The sequence below is a fragment of the Lagenorhynchus albirostris genome, chromosome 13 (genome assembly GCF_949774975.1).
Source record: "Lagenorhynchus albirostris chromosome 13, mLagAlb1.1, whole genome shotgun sequence".
In the NCBI taxonomy this organism is placed as follows: Eukaryota; Metazoa; Chordata; class Mammalia; order Artiodactyla; family Delphinidae; genus Lagenorhynchus; species Lagenorhynchus albirostris.
Window position 1 is genome coordinate 10,597,516 of NC_083107.1, and position 12,437 is coordinate 10,609,952.

At 47.8% G+C, this 12,437-nt stretch overlaps 1 protein-coding gene and 1 non-coding gene across 10 annotated transcripts in view; both read left to right on the forward strand.

Annotated features, from left to right (window-relative positions):
* The window catches only part of BCL2L11 (BCL2 like 11), a 212,261-nt gene that overhangs the window by 37,462 nt on the left and 162,362 nt on the right, over positions 1-12,437 (forward strand). For 4 of the 9 annotated variants that reach the window (XR_009544067.1, XR_009544066.1, XR_009544068.1 and 1 more), the window contains one exon: positions 4,017-7,458. The exons of 3 other annotated variants lie outside the window; for them this stretch is intronic. The gene's annotated coding sequence lies outside the window, so the exon portion shown is untranslated. The remainder of the gene's footprint in view (positions 1-4,016; positions 7,459-12,437) is intronic. 2 more of the 9 variants (XR_009544064.1, XR_009544065.1) reach the window with 2 other exon arrangements.
* On the forward strand, positions 3,546-3,676 carry LOC132532050 (small nucleolar RNA SNORA31). Its single transcript, XR_009544310.1, has one exon. It is a non-coding gene; the product is annotated as a small nucleolar RNA SNORA31 (small nucleolar RNA).

The window sequence follows — 12,437 nt, forward strand, 5'->3', positions numbered from 1 at the left end:
GGTCTCGAGTGCAACCTGAGGCGGTCCCGGTGCTAAAGCCATGGTGGTCGCCGGCGCTGTGTCCAGTCCCTGAGCCTCCTCTCCTGTCCCACCCCACGCAGAGGCCCAGCTCCTCAACGTATGGGCTGCTCCCCGGTCATGACAAGTCAGCCTGGACCCTGCTCCCCACTCCAGGGCGGACCCTCGGTGCAGCCCACCCTGTCTGCCACCCAGGTGAGCCTGTGGCCTCTGGTGTGGACGTGCAGGGAGCTGTTCGGGATTCCCTGCTGAATGCCCTTGACACTGTCTCCAAGGTCGTATTTCACATCTTCAAAGAAAACCGAAGTCTGTCCAGGGAAACTCAGGGCTCCCGAGTCCATCGCTTGCCTTTACGAGATGATTCCTGGATGGGGCAGCCCCGGAATTTGACACTGCTTTTCATTCTGGCTTACTGTGAAAAATCGAGTACTATATTTTACCATAAAATACTTTTCCCAAGCCATCTGCTCCTTCTTGCATGCAGGGCCCCGCCTCTCCTCCTGTAATTCCCTCTCCTTTCCTCCCAGCAACTCTCCTTCCTCTGACTCAGCATGGGGCTTGGCTCTGTGCCTTCCTGCCCGGCTCTCCTGGCCCCGCTGCCCGCCTCTCTGGCCGATGCTTCTTTCTCTGTCATCGTCTTTACCTCTGTATTACCCTTGTCACAGATCGTGTTCATTCGCATGGCTCTGTCCCTCAGCAGAGCGTAAGCTCCGTAAAGGAGATGCTGTCGTGTTGCTCTTTGGACAAGAAGGACCCTCCGCATCTTGACTGTGTTTGGGTGTAGGCTTCAGGCTTCACTGGAACATGTGGATGTGTTTCTGTCTGCAAGGTGGGAACTTGCACTTGCCTGCCTCTGGCTCCCGAGACAGGGTAGCTTTCTCTCGGGCTCTTCTCATTGATGGTGGTACCGTGGGCGCCCTATACGGTGGGCTGCGCCGTGCTCTCCTGCATGCGGTGCTGGCGACTCGGGAACGCGCATGAGACTTAACTGGGTGCAGACAGGCTACGAAGTCGAGCGTTGCCTGTGATGCCGGAGCCCCCCAGCCAGAGAGGAGCGTGGACTGTCAGGATGGCCACAGAAGTCAATTACCCCAAATAATCCGCTCCTTGATCTAGACCACGGAGATGAAAATCCCAGTTGGATGGGATCCTGCACTTTGTACACGTGTGTGTGTAAGACATAAATTGTTTGTACCTAGGAGTGTATTTAGTTTTTTAGTTCTTCCCCCAAATGAATCATTGTAATATATCTTTCTAAAGTGTTTCTATGATTTAGACTAAAACAGCATTACGCAACTCTGAGCTAAGAAGTTTTGTTTTTCACTTAAAAGGTGAAGGACCAGGAAGGATGATTAAGCATGAGTGCGTGTATTAGTTTGCTAGGACGGCCAGAGCACAGGACCACGGACAGGGGGCCTTACACAGCAGAAATGTATTTCTTCACATTCCTGGAGGCCAGAAGCCTAGGATCTCATGCTGGCTGGGCCGACCACGTCTGCCCTACGTTAGCATCGTCAGGCCCAGACCGTGTGCTCGGTGACTCCGGTAAGGAAGCTGATCAGTGCGGCTGCAGGTGTCAGAGGGCGGCGTGTCTGCCCTGGCGCCGGCTGCCCATCCTCCAGCTGTTCGTGAGGTGCGGGCCATCCACGCTGTGCTAGCAGCAGCTTCGGCGGGCCCTGCCAGCTGTCGAGGGCTTTCTGGGCTGCCAGGCCTCTTGGAATCAGTGGTAATGGCTTCCCATGGAATGTCGTCCAAAAGCAATCATTCGCTGGTTTAACGGCGTGTGCCGTGTTGTCACGCGTGCTGTTGAGGGGCCAGGTGTCACCGTATCCTCGCTAACCCGGATGTTGTAGCATCTTCTCGTTTGTCAGGGATCGGGTGTTCCTTTTAACAGATCTTTCTTGCATTCCCCTGCCACCCTGGCATGTCTTTGCATACCGCCCCCATATTATTTTCATGTGATACGAAAGCAACAGTCTAAAAAACTTGGGAAGACTTCTCTCATCCTACACCTGCTGTCCTCAAGGGTGCGTGGAAGGTTTCTCCTCTCAGACGCTGCCAGTTCTGGAATATAAAATTGGCTAAGTGTCAGCAGTTGGGGGTCTGTCCCTACTGTATGACCCAGTCCCCTCGTGGCGTCATTTGGACTCCGTTCTCCGGTCCTCCTGAGGCCAGAAGCGACAACTGTTTGGCTTGAGATTTCCCACCTTGAAGTGATAGTTCAGCTCAGCTCTGCATACACTTTCTTCATTTTAGTAAGTCGTGGTTTTATTTTGAATAAGCCTCTTTCAACCTGTTAATATTAGTCTCAACTAAAATTAACCTTCCCCTAAATTATTCTCACCCAGAAGAAGCAAAGTAATTTTGAAAGTTAAATCAAAACAAAGCAATCTTGTGTGTCAGGCTGATAAAAATCGCAGACTGTGGTTACGGAGCGCCTCTACAGGAATCGCTTACATAAAGCTGATTTCCTTCAGTCTGGCTCCTGGTTCTGGAAGGAGCAAGGGAAGTGCTCCGGCCTTATCACAATTCCATCCCGTACAGCGAGCCCCAGAGGGCTGTGTAAACAGTGGCGAAGAAGGAGCTCTGCTTGCAGCTGGCGTCTGTGGACAGCGATTGTGTCTGGGAAGGGGACGCCCGTCCTCGGCCTGCCCCGTGGCAGGTGGTCCCGTGGATGTGTGTTGGAAAGCACCCCCCGGCCCGCCGGAGTGAGAAGGGGGTTGGTGGAGTACTCCAGACAGAGCAGGGAGCTGGCCTGGGGTGTGGATTTCAGACCTGAACAGGGAAACCGGTCACAGCTCCTGACATGGAGGCGGATGTGCTCTGTTACCAGCTTTGGCTGTTCTGAGTTTACACCCTGCACTTAACCCGCGAAATGGATTAGAGCTCGAAGGTGGAAGACCCGGGGACCTCTGAGACCTTGAAATACGCTGGCCGTTTCCTTTGGAACAGTTTCTCAGCTTGTCATGATCCTATGGTGATCCCCAGCAAACAGGGCTTTTCTATTTTTCATCGCTCTTTGCCCGCCACTCCGGGGTACTGGAGGGGCCAGTGGTTGACGCCGCCTGTGTCGGTGACCGTGGCCGCAGCCCTGGACCAACAGCGCTTACCCACTGGAGCTGCCCACCGACAGGCAGAGGCGCGGTGGCGCATCAGTGCTCCACTTTATTTAGCTTCTTAGGGCAAATTACCCCCAATCACTGATTTCTCAAGTAAATGACGGCCACCCGAAACTCACCCTTGAGGGAGTCTGAACCGTATTTTGAATGTTGGTAACTTGGGCAGTAAGGCGGTTACCTCGCAGCCACCAAGTTCTTTCTTTCCTCTCTTCCATCTGCTTTACCTGCGCCTCTCTTCACGGGACCCCCCCCCAACTCCAGGACTTGGGGTGGCTTTCCTCCAGCACCTGCACAGAGCCGGTGGGGATACTCATTTTCCAATGGTTGCTACGTTTCCTGATCAAGGCAGCTCCGGCCAGCGATGGCATCACCTGTGGAAAGAATATGTGGTTTTTAGAAGGAGAAACAGTGCATCTCTTTGACAGACCTGGGGCAGTTACTGTCTGCTAAGATTTCCACTACAGATGCAAGAAAAAAGTGTCCTCACGCTTTCTGTCTGTCTGATTGTGGCAGCCCAGGTTGAATGGGGGAATACAGGGAAGAATTGCAGCTCATAAATAATCTTGTGAACGGTAAACGCCTCCTTTATTCCAAAGAAGAATTTACAAGAGTTTACAATTAAAAAAAAAGGGTGGGGGGAAACAGATTCAGGGATTCTCTTTGAGCTTTCCAAACATCCTTTTGGTCGCTTTAAAGCAAACCATCATTTGGTGCGCCTGCTCTTTTTGCAGCGACGTCTCAGGGAAGAAGTGGCCCTTTAAGAGGCACCTTCATAGCTGTTCAGATGGGATTGGTTGTCCCCTTAAATATGGGTTCCCCCGCCAGCCCCCGAAATAAGTCGGGGCTGGAAATTAAGGAGCTTTCCTTTTGTTGTTTCAGGTCTTTCTGAATAATCACCAAGCGGCCGAAGGTCCCCCACAAATGGTTATCTTACGGCTGTTACGCCACATCATCCGTCTGGTGTGGAGGATGCAGTGACAGCGGGTTCCTCACGGAGCCGGGATGTGCGGACATTTTGCTCGTTCAGACCGACAAGCGCAGCACCTCGGTGTCTCGGTGCCCTTGCTGTGCAGCCCGAGGTCCCTCGCTGGAGGGGGCGGGCGGGGAGCCTGCCGGCGTGTCCGAGCTGCACGTGGACCTGACCTTGTGTTTCATCATCACCACGCGGCCGAATTTCTAACAGAAGCTTGTTGTGAATGTAAATGAGGGAGGATTCTCTTTTTAAACAATGTACAAATCATGGTTCTTTGGAGCAGGATTTTATGCAAGAATGGTGTTTACATGCCGTTTTTTTTTTCCCCCCCACCTTCTTTGATAAGAACAGGTTTTTCAAAAAGGAAACGGAAACTTTTTAACCAACTCGTGAGTGATTTTTGTACTAAAATTTTAAGAACCTTTGCCTACTCTCAGAGGATTGTGTAAACTCCACGGTGGAAACTGAGCCAGCTGATTTATAAAGCTGCCTTAGTTTATTTTTAGAGGTCACCGTACAGCATTTTTAAACAGGAGAGGTATGATGTGGCTCCTCCCTTCCCTGCCATTGCTTCTTGGACCTTTTTTTTTTTTTAAGTCATCATTATTAATACCAAAAAAGTTCTTATGAAATGGAACTGGTAAAAGGGGCAGAGGGGTCTCTTGTCAGCCTGTATTGACGTGCCACTCCCATTTTGTAAATATCTACTTACCTCCTTAAATTCAGTTGCATCTGTGGCAAAATTTCAGACTCTCTTTGTGTTTCTCCTTACGTCCTTTGGTGATGCTCCTCCAGCCTGTTGGACGCTGATGCACACATTTGGTCCAGTGTATTTTCATGGTCAAAAGTATAAGTGGGTCTGAACATGAGTTAGTATCTGCCTGTATCAGACACAGGTCTGTTTGTCTATTGGTAGCTTACTCACTGGGAGGTGCTCGATGTTGGTTTTCGTTTGGTTTTGACGGGCTTGTCGTTTAGAAGTGTTCTGAAGAGGCAATGGCAGTCGTAACACAAGGTATGCACTGTTGGCTTTTCTGGTTGCAGGCCTTCCCACATCACAGGACGGACTCTCAGCCTGAGGCCCCAGGTGGTTCACATGCCCACGTGCAGCTGAGTTCCGTCGAGGTATCCAAGCTCGAGCCCTTGTGGGAATCGGCGCAGGCTATGGGCGGGACTTGAGACAGCTGTTTCCTGGGCATCCTGGCTTTTGGTCCAACTCAGAGTTCATCTGGCTTTTGATGGCTAACACTCGGTTCCCACTCTCTGAAATACAGACTTAATTCTGCTCTCAGCAGTTCCATAAAAAACCCCGTTGGACACAAGTCTGAAATGGTCCCTTGGCCTTCTGACAGATGTCTGTATCACTTGTTCCACTTCCCTTGGGACGGCTGGATTTCGTCAGGCCCCCTTCACGCAGCCACTTCTGTTGGGGATGCCCTTCCTCCGCGCCTGCCGCGATTATGGCAGAGAATGGAAGCCCACGAGTTGGTCAGTCTTTTCAAAGGCAGTTAAACTACTGGGGAGACCCAAGAAAGATTAGGGGGCATTGAAAGAGGGGAGGTAGAGATCGTTCTGTGAACCCCATCACTCATAGTTTTAGAAACCTCAGATCATTAAACAGCTTTTTAAAAAAAGATACGTGATTTTTCAGATGAGTCAACAGTGCCAACAACAGCTGTCGTATTTGCTTTTGGCCCATCGAGAACCAGTGTTTTCACGTTATCAGTTGGAAAAATTGATTCCTTTTGTATCTTCATAATTTTATATAAGTATATATATATATATATGTTGCATATACACTTTCTTCTTAGGTAGAGATATTTGACTCCAAATATTCTTCCTTCTAAAAATTTTCTTTTCCCCAGATATCTTCTTGGGGTCTTGAATTGTTTTAAAGCTGTGTTGAGTCTCAGCTTGTGTCCTTGACATGTCTTGAACCCCTCTGCAGGGTCCTCAAGTCCACGCGGTTGTTAAGGTGGTTGGTGGAATTGCAGCCGTGGGCCTGCTGGACACACACACCAAAGACGTATTTGGTTCTGGGCCGCTCCCTTCCCAGGATCTCTATACGGGCCAGTCTCTCGGACTGGAGCACTTTATTCTGTTCCTTCAGCCCTGGTGCCCGGGGGCTGAGCGCTCGCTCGCCCACGTGCAAGTTTACCTCGGGCTCGGCGGCCTCCAGGCCCCCGGGCTGGCCGTGGAAGCAGCTGGTGAGGAAACTAGAGATTCTATGAATTGTAGAAGTATTAAGAGGATGTTGCCCCAGGACTTAAGAGAGGTGACTGGACGTCTCTGTACTGTACGTATCTGTTTATCAAGATGCCTCCCTGCAGAAAGTATACCCACTGTGGGTGTACCTTTGACTTCTTATTTTTCCTTTCTTTGACTTTTTATAGAGAAAAAAATAACTCGATCCCTTTTTGGAAACTGAATGCGGGTTTTGTGCCTTGACCACCTCGTCTCACGTGAGGTTTGTAGAAAGTGTCCTGTGACTTTTCACAGAAATGCAATAAACACACACGAAATTAACTTCAAGAGTGAATCTGCAAATCACCTGGACTCCTGTTTATGAAGAATTTTTTTTTTTTCTTGGTTGTGGAGAAACCAGGTGAAAATTTCTTCCGAGTTAAAAAAACAAAAACAAAATGTACACAGTAGACGACAGCCGTCTCCTGTTTCCCCTTCTTAATATTGTATATATTTTGACTATTTATTAGATTAGGAAGTCATACTTTACTTATCAACTGAGCCAAACGTCTGTGTGCAATTATTATGTTTCCTTTACCTTTCTTGTAAGATTTTGTACAGCATAAATGAGTAAAAAAAAAAAAAAAAAAAAATTCACTGTTTTTACTAAACTTTTTCAGAATTGAGGGTTGTAAATATTGTAGATTCTTTTTCTGTGTAATGTGTCCTACTGTTTCATGATGCTGTAACTTGTAGAGATGTTGTATATTTATTTCCAGCTTATTTAATGTCTTAAATTCTGAAAAGTGTTGACCTCCCTGACCCCTAGCCCCTGCTGTCCTGTTAATTGCTTTAACTCGAGGTGGCCACTGGTTACCTCACTGCAGGCCACGCGGTCTCCCCGGGGTGGCCCTCCAGCTTTGGTTCCTGGTATTTCTAGTCAAATGGGTTTAGATTCGTAGAGTTTGCTGTCCTCATGATGAAGTTTGTGTTTAGATACCAGTGAGAGACCATAAACCTAGCAGGCTGTCAAATTCTACTCTAGAACTTTCCAGTGACTTTCTCTTGTTCCCAAATGGCTAGCTTCTCATGGAAGCAAATGCTGTTAACTCCAGGCCGTATTTTAAAGCCAAAATATATACGTGTGTGTGTGTGTGTGTGTGTGTGTGTGTCTGTGTGTGTGTGTGTCTGTGTGTCTGTGTGTCTGTGTGTGTGTGTGTCTGTGTGTGTGTGTGGCGGGGGGGGCAGGCAAAAAGTTCGTTCGGGTTTTTCCATTACATCTTATGGAGAAACCCGAACGAACTTCTTTTGGGCCAACCCAATATGTGTTATTGGCAGTTGGGAAGGATTTTTTCCATTGAAAATTTATCCCTTACAATACTATGTTCAGAGAAATGGAAACGTCGTCTTCTGGAGGTGCCGTCGTGAGATTGTTGAGGGCAGGGGCCGGGCAGGATGAGGCACAGTGGGACCAGTGGCCCCTGCTTCCAGAGACACATCAGGACCTCTTCACACCCCTAACCCCTCACTGGCAACTGATGAGTAGTTGAGTTCCCGCCACCCGCTCTGTGGCTTCCTGTGCTTTGAGGTGCGAACTAAACTGTGTGTCTTCAGGAACTAATTGTACAGCCCCTGCCCTGAACCATTCGGTCCCTGCATTTGATCCACCTGCTTCTTCAGGGTGACGCTTTCCTTCTGCTTCTCCAAAGCCTTCGAGAGAGGTTGGGGGCCCCACTGGACTGGCTGTTAAGAAGTGGAAGCTTGAAAGAGACTTCCTAGCGGTTCTGTGTCGATGGCTCTGTCATCCCTGCTGATTTAGCCTGGTGCCTGCGTGTGTCCACCCCACACATGCGTGTGTGCAGGAATGTGACCACGCGTGTCGCTAAACCAGCTGGGGTAACTCCTGTCCTGCTCCAAACAGCATTGTGTGCAAGAAGCAGCCTCAAGCTCCCGGCTAAGTAACTTGACTACTTTTACTTGGGAATTTCAGACTTTAGAAGCTCTCTTAACGTTTTATGCCCAGGTTCTGTGACCACTAGTTACTGTATCAGAACTCATCAGGTACTACTCATTTATAAATAGCACTGATCTGTCTGTATACTGATTCATCACTAACTTGTTTCCTAGGACCCAGCATATTGTAGCATATGTATTGCAATTTCCCTGGCTTACTTGTGTTTTGCACTGATGAATTTTGACAGGGTAATTGCCACTTTACTTGTGCAATACTGCTGTAAATAACTGCAGATTTTTTTTTTAAAGAAACTCAATCTTTTATGTTCTTAATGAATTTTATATAAATAAAACTTTCAACTAGTTTTGGTGAGCTGTTTGATTTGTTTCACGAAATGGTGGAGAAACAGCTGAAATATGGATGTATACACGCCCACACTCTGCCCTTATCAGTCATAGAATGTATTACGGACACTCAGATTTCGTGAATTCTCGCTTGAAGTCAATTCTGTGTAGTATACTTAAAAGCAAACCACTCTTTAAAGTTTTGAAGTGGCTGGGGAGAGCGACTGCAAAGTTTTCTGCCCACGTAGTCAGGTATGACTCAGCACCTGGATGGGGGGTGGTACTAGGTGACAGATCTGAACTGTATTGATTAGTGATTATAGCAGATTACCCTGCCATCTCACCCCATCTCACAGTTTGAAGAAAATTCAAAGGATGGAAGTCTGGTTTGACTCTAATAGAAAGCTGTTCTATAGCACCTGCTTGAAGCCACGAATCAACAGGTGCCTGGACGTGTGTGTGTGTGTGTTTGTGTGTGTGAGAGAGAGAGAGAGAAAAAAACCACTGCCATCTTACAAGGGTCCACGGAGTTTTGAGAGACCTGTGCTGCGTGGTAGGTGTGAACTAGTTTAGGGATGGCAGAGAGAAATAGGCTGATTTGGGGATATAGGTTATAAAATCCTAAATAAATTATGTAATTTGCCACTTTTGCTCTGAAATAAGTGCTGGGAAAGTTAAAGCTTGGGTGAGCTTTGTTTTAAGCTGGTGATGGAGTAATGCCTTTCATTTTCATTAGGCAAGCAGTACCTGTGTGTATATATACATTTATTTCAAATCAAGTGGTGGTTCTGGCTCGTTGCTCATCCTGCTTCCTCAGCAAGGCAGGAGTTTGGATTTTTCCAGCCCATTTTCTCTGCTGTGTGTGTGTGTGTGTGTGTGTGTTTACTTATTCAGCAGTCTTGCTTTTCTGTAAACGCTGTACAGTCAGTATGTGGTTCTGACTTAGCGGGAGGTCATAGGTTTTTCCGTAGTGACTCCATTCTAACCACTGCGCACAGGAATAAAAGCTCCTTGCCTGGTGTCCTGCTATGGCTTTTCTGCATCTTCGGCGCTGCCCGGTCCCTTCTTCACCAACCTGCAGGAGAGGTGCCGGCTGATGGTTCAGGGTGGTGGGATTAGCGGCTTCAACAGACTCACAGGTGCTGCCAAACTGGCTGTTCTGCTTCACACGACCACCCGCTGACATCTGCCAGGCGTCGCAAGATGATACCAGCCTGGAGGGGGAAGAGGGGTGCTGTTGTCTGAATTCAGATTTTCCACTTTCAAAGAGGATGATCTTTTCAGACACTGTGGGTATCTGCTTTTTTTCCCTTTGCTTCTTTTCAGTTGGGTTTTTTATTTTTCCTATTGATAATTAGCTCTTTGTATATTCTGGGTAAAAATCTCTTACATCTTGGAAATACATTTCCTCCAGTCTTGGTATCTTTTTTTTCTCAACATTTTATTATGGAGATTTTCAGACATACAGAAAAGTTGAAAGAATGTACAGAGAACACCCATATGCCCACCACTTAGATTCTGCCTTTCACATTTTACTTCCTTGATTCTGTATCTGTCCATCCATTCTTGCATCTTACCTTGTGACGCATTTCAAAGGAAGTCGTCGTCATCAACAACCTTATCCCTAAATACTTCAACACGTATATCATTTAGAGTTCATTAATTTTTTATAAATTTTTCCTGAGATAAAATTTACAGGTAATACAACAACTCTTAAGTATGCATTTGCTAAGTTTTGTTTGTTTGTTTTTTTCTTGTGGTACGCGGGCCTCTCACTGCTGTGGCCTCTCCTGTTGTGGAGCACAGGCTCCGGACGCGCAGGCTCAGCGGCCATGGCTCACGGGCCCAGCCGCTCCGCGGCACGTGGGATCTTCCCGGACTGGGGCACGAACCTGCGTCCCCTGCATCGGCAGGCGGACTCTCAACCACTGCACCACCAGGGAAGCCCAACATTTGCTAAGTTTTGACCAAGGGTGCAGATGTCACCCAAACCCCTCTCAAGATAAGGGGCATGACCATCACTCCTGAAAGTTCCCTCGTGCTCCCTCTGAGGCAGTCCCTCCCCTCTTGCCTCCAGGGGTGACCTCAGTTCTGATTTGATTTTTTTCCACCATAAATTACTTTTTAGGTAGAGTTTGAATGGGATCATGCAGTATGTGGTCTTTTGTGTCAGATTTCTTTTTTGCTCAGCATAATGTTACAATCATCACTAATTTCCTTTTTCTTGCTGAGTAGTAGTCTGTTGTATGAACAGACCACCTTTCTCTGTTGTCTTATTAATGAACACCTGAGCTCTTACAGTTTGGGCTAGGATGAATAAACTTTCTACGAATATTCTTGAACACATCTTTTTGTGAACGTAGGTTTTATTCCACTGCATGTCTTCGAACTGCTGTCGTGTATTTGATGTAGTTCTCACCACTTTAGAAGTCAGATTTATTAATCTTACTTAGGTTTCTGTATTTTGTATTTTAAGAGCCCTTCCCTAGGCCAAAGTTTTAAATATATTTTGTGATATATTCTTCATGTACCGCTACAGTTTGTTTTCGTCTTTAACCCACCTGGATTTTTTTTTTTTAATGATATAATGTGAATCTAACTTTTTTTTTCCCCCCATAGACAGCCAGGACTGTCCTCTTTTCTTCACGTGAAATGGCTCTTTGACATCTACCAAATTCTCCTATTATGTGGTTCTGTTTCTCAGCTCTTCTTTTTTCCAGTGATCTTTTTGTTTTCATCTACATTATGCTAATTACTGTGGTTTCGTAATATGTTTTGAATTTCTCGTCTTTATTTTTCAAGATTGTCCTGGCCATTCCACATTTTGTCTTTCACGTGCATTTTGGAATTAGCTTAAGCTTCTTGACAAGTTCGGTGAGTGTCTTAATTTGGGACTGCAATGACCATATTCATTTAGTGAGCGTTGCCATTTTCCCAAGACGTTTTCCAAGGCAGCCAGCTCATATTTTCATCTATTAGGCCTCTTTTTGATGATGTTAGTGCACTTGACTTTTCTTTCCATACATCCTGCACATTTTTTTTTTTTTTTTTTTTTTTTGCAGTACGTGGGGCTGTCACTGTTGTGGCCTCTCCCGTTGCGGAGCACAGGCTCCGGACGCGCAGGCTCAGCGGCCATGGCTCACGGGCCCAGCCGCTCCGCGGCATGTGGGATCCTCCCGGACCGGGGCACGAACTCGCGTCCCCTGCATCGGCAGGCAGATTCTCAACCACTGCGCCACCCGGGAAGCCCCCTGCACGTTTCCTGTGAGCTTTTCTCTAGGGGGAGGGATGGGGGTCAGGCAGCATCCAGCCCACCCACTCCCCCCATTCTTATTGCCACCACAGTTGCTCTCTGTGTGCCTCCCCCCCACCCTTGCCTTCCACCTTTGAAACTTTCCTTGCCCCCAGGACAGCTGACGGCAGCCGTGGCCTAAGCTGGGCCACTCCAGCACTCTTCCCCAGCACTTTGAACCTGGAGCAAGCGAGGCAAGAAGGGGCTGACGGGAGTGCAGCATCCTTGCAGCTGGGTAGGCAGGGAGGCACATGCGTATTCCCTGGCCGTGGTGCCTGGCGGCATGCCTGTGCCTGGTCTCCACGCTTCCTGTTTGTTCCTTGAGCGCAGGGCCCCTCCCATAAGTTCTCTCTGTGCTAAGTCAGATGCTGTTGCCGGCAGCCTGAAGCGCTGACTCATTCCTACCTGTCAGGAAAGACTGAGTCAAGGGTTGTGAGGAGTCCCCCTATGAACAGTACGAATTCAGAAGGTGTGAGGTGATAGGTTGAGATAGGCTGGGCGAGACCAGAATGGGGCTGTGAGAAGAAGGGAAATGACAAGGGAAAAGGATGCT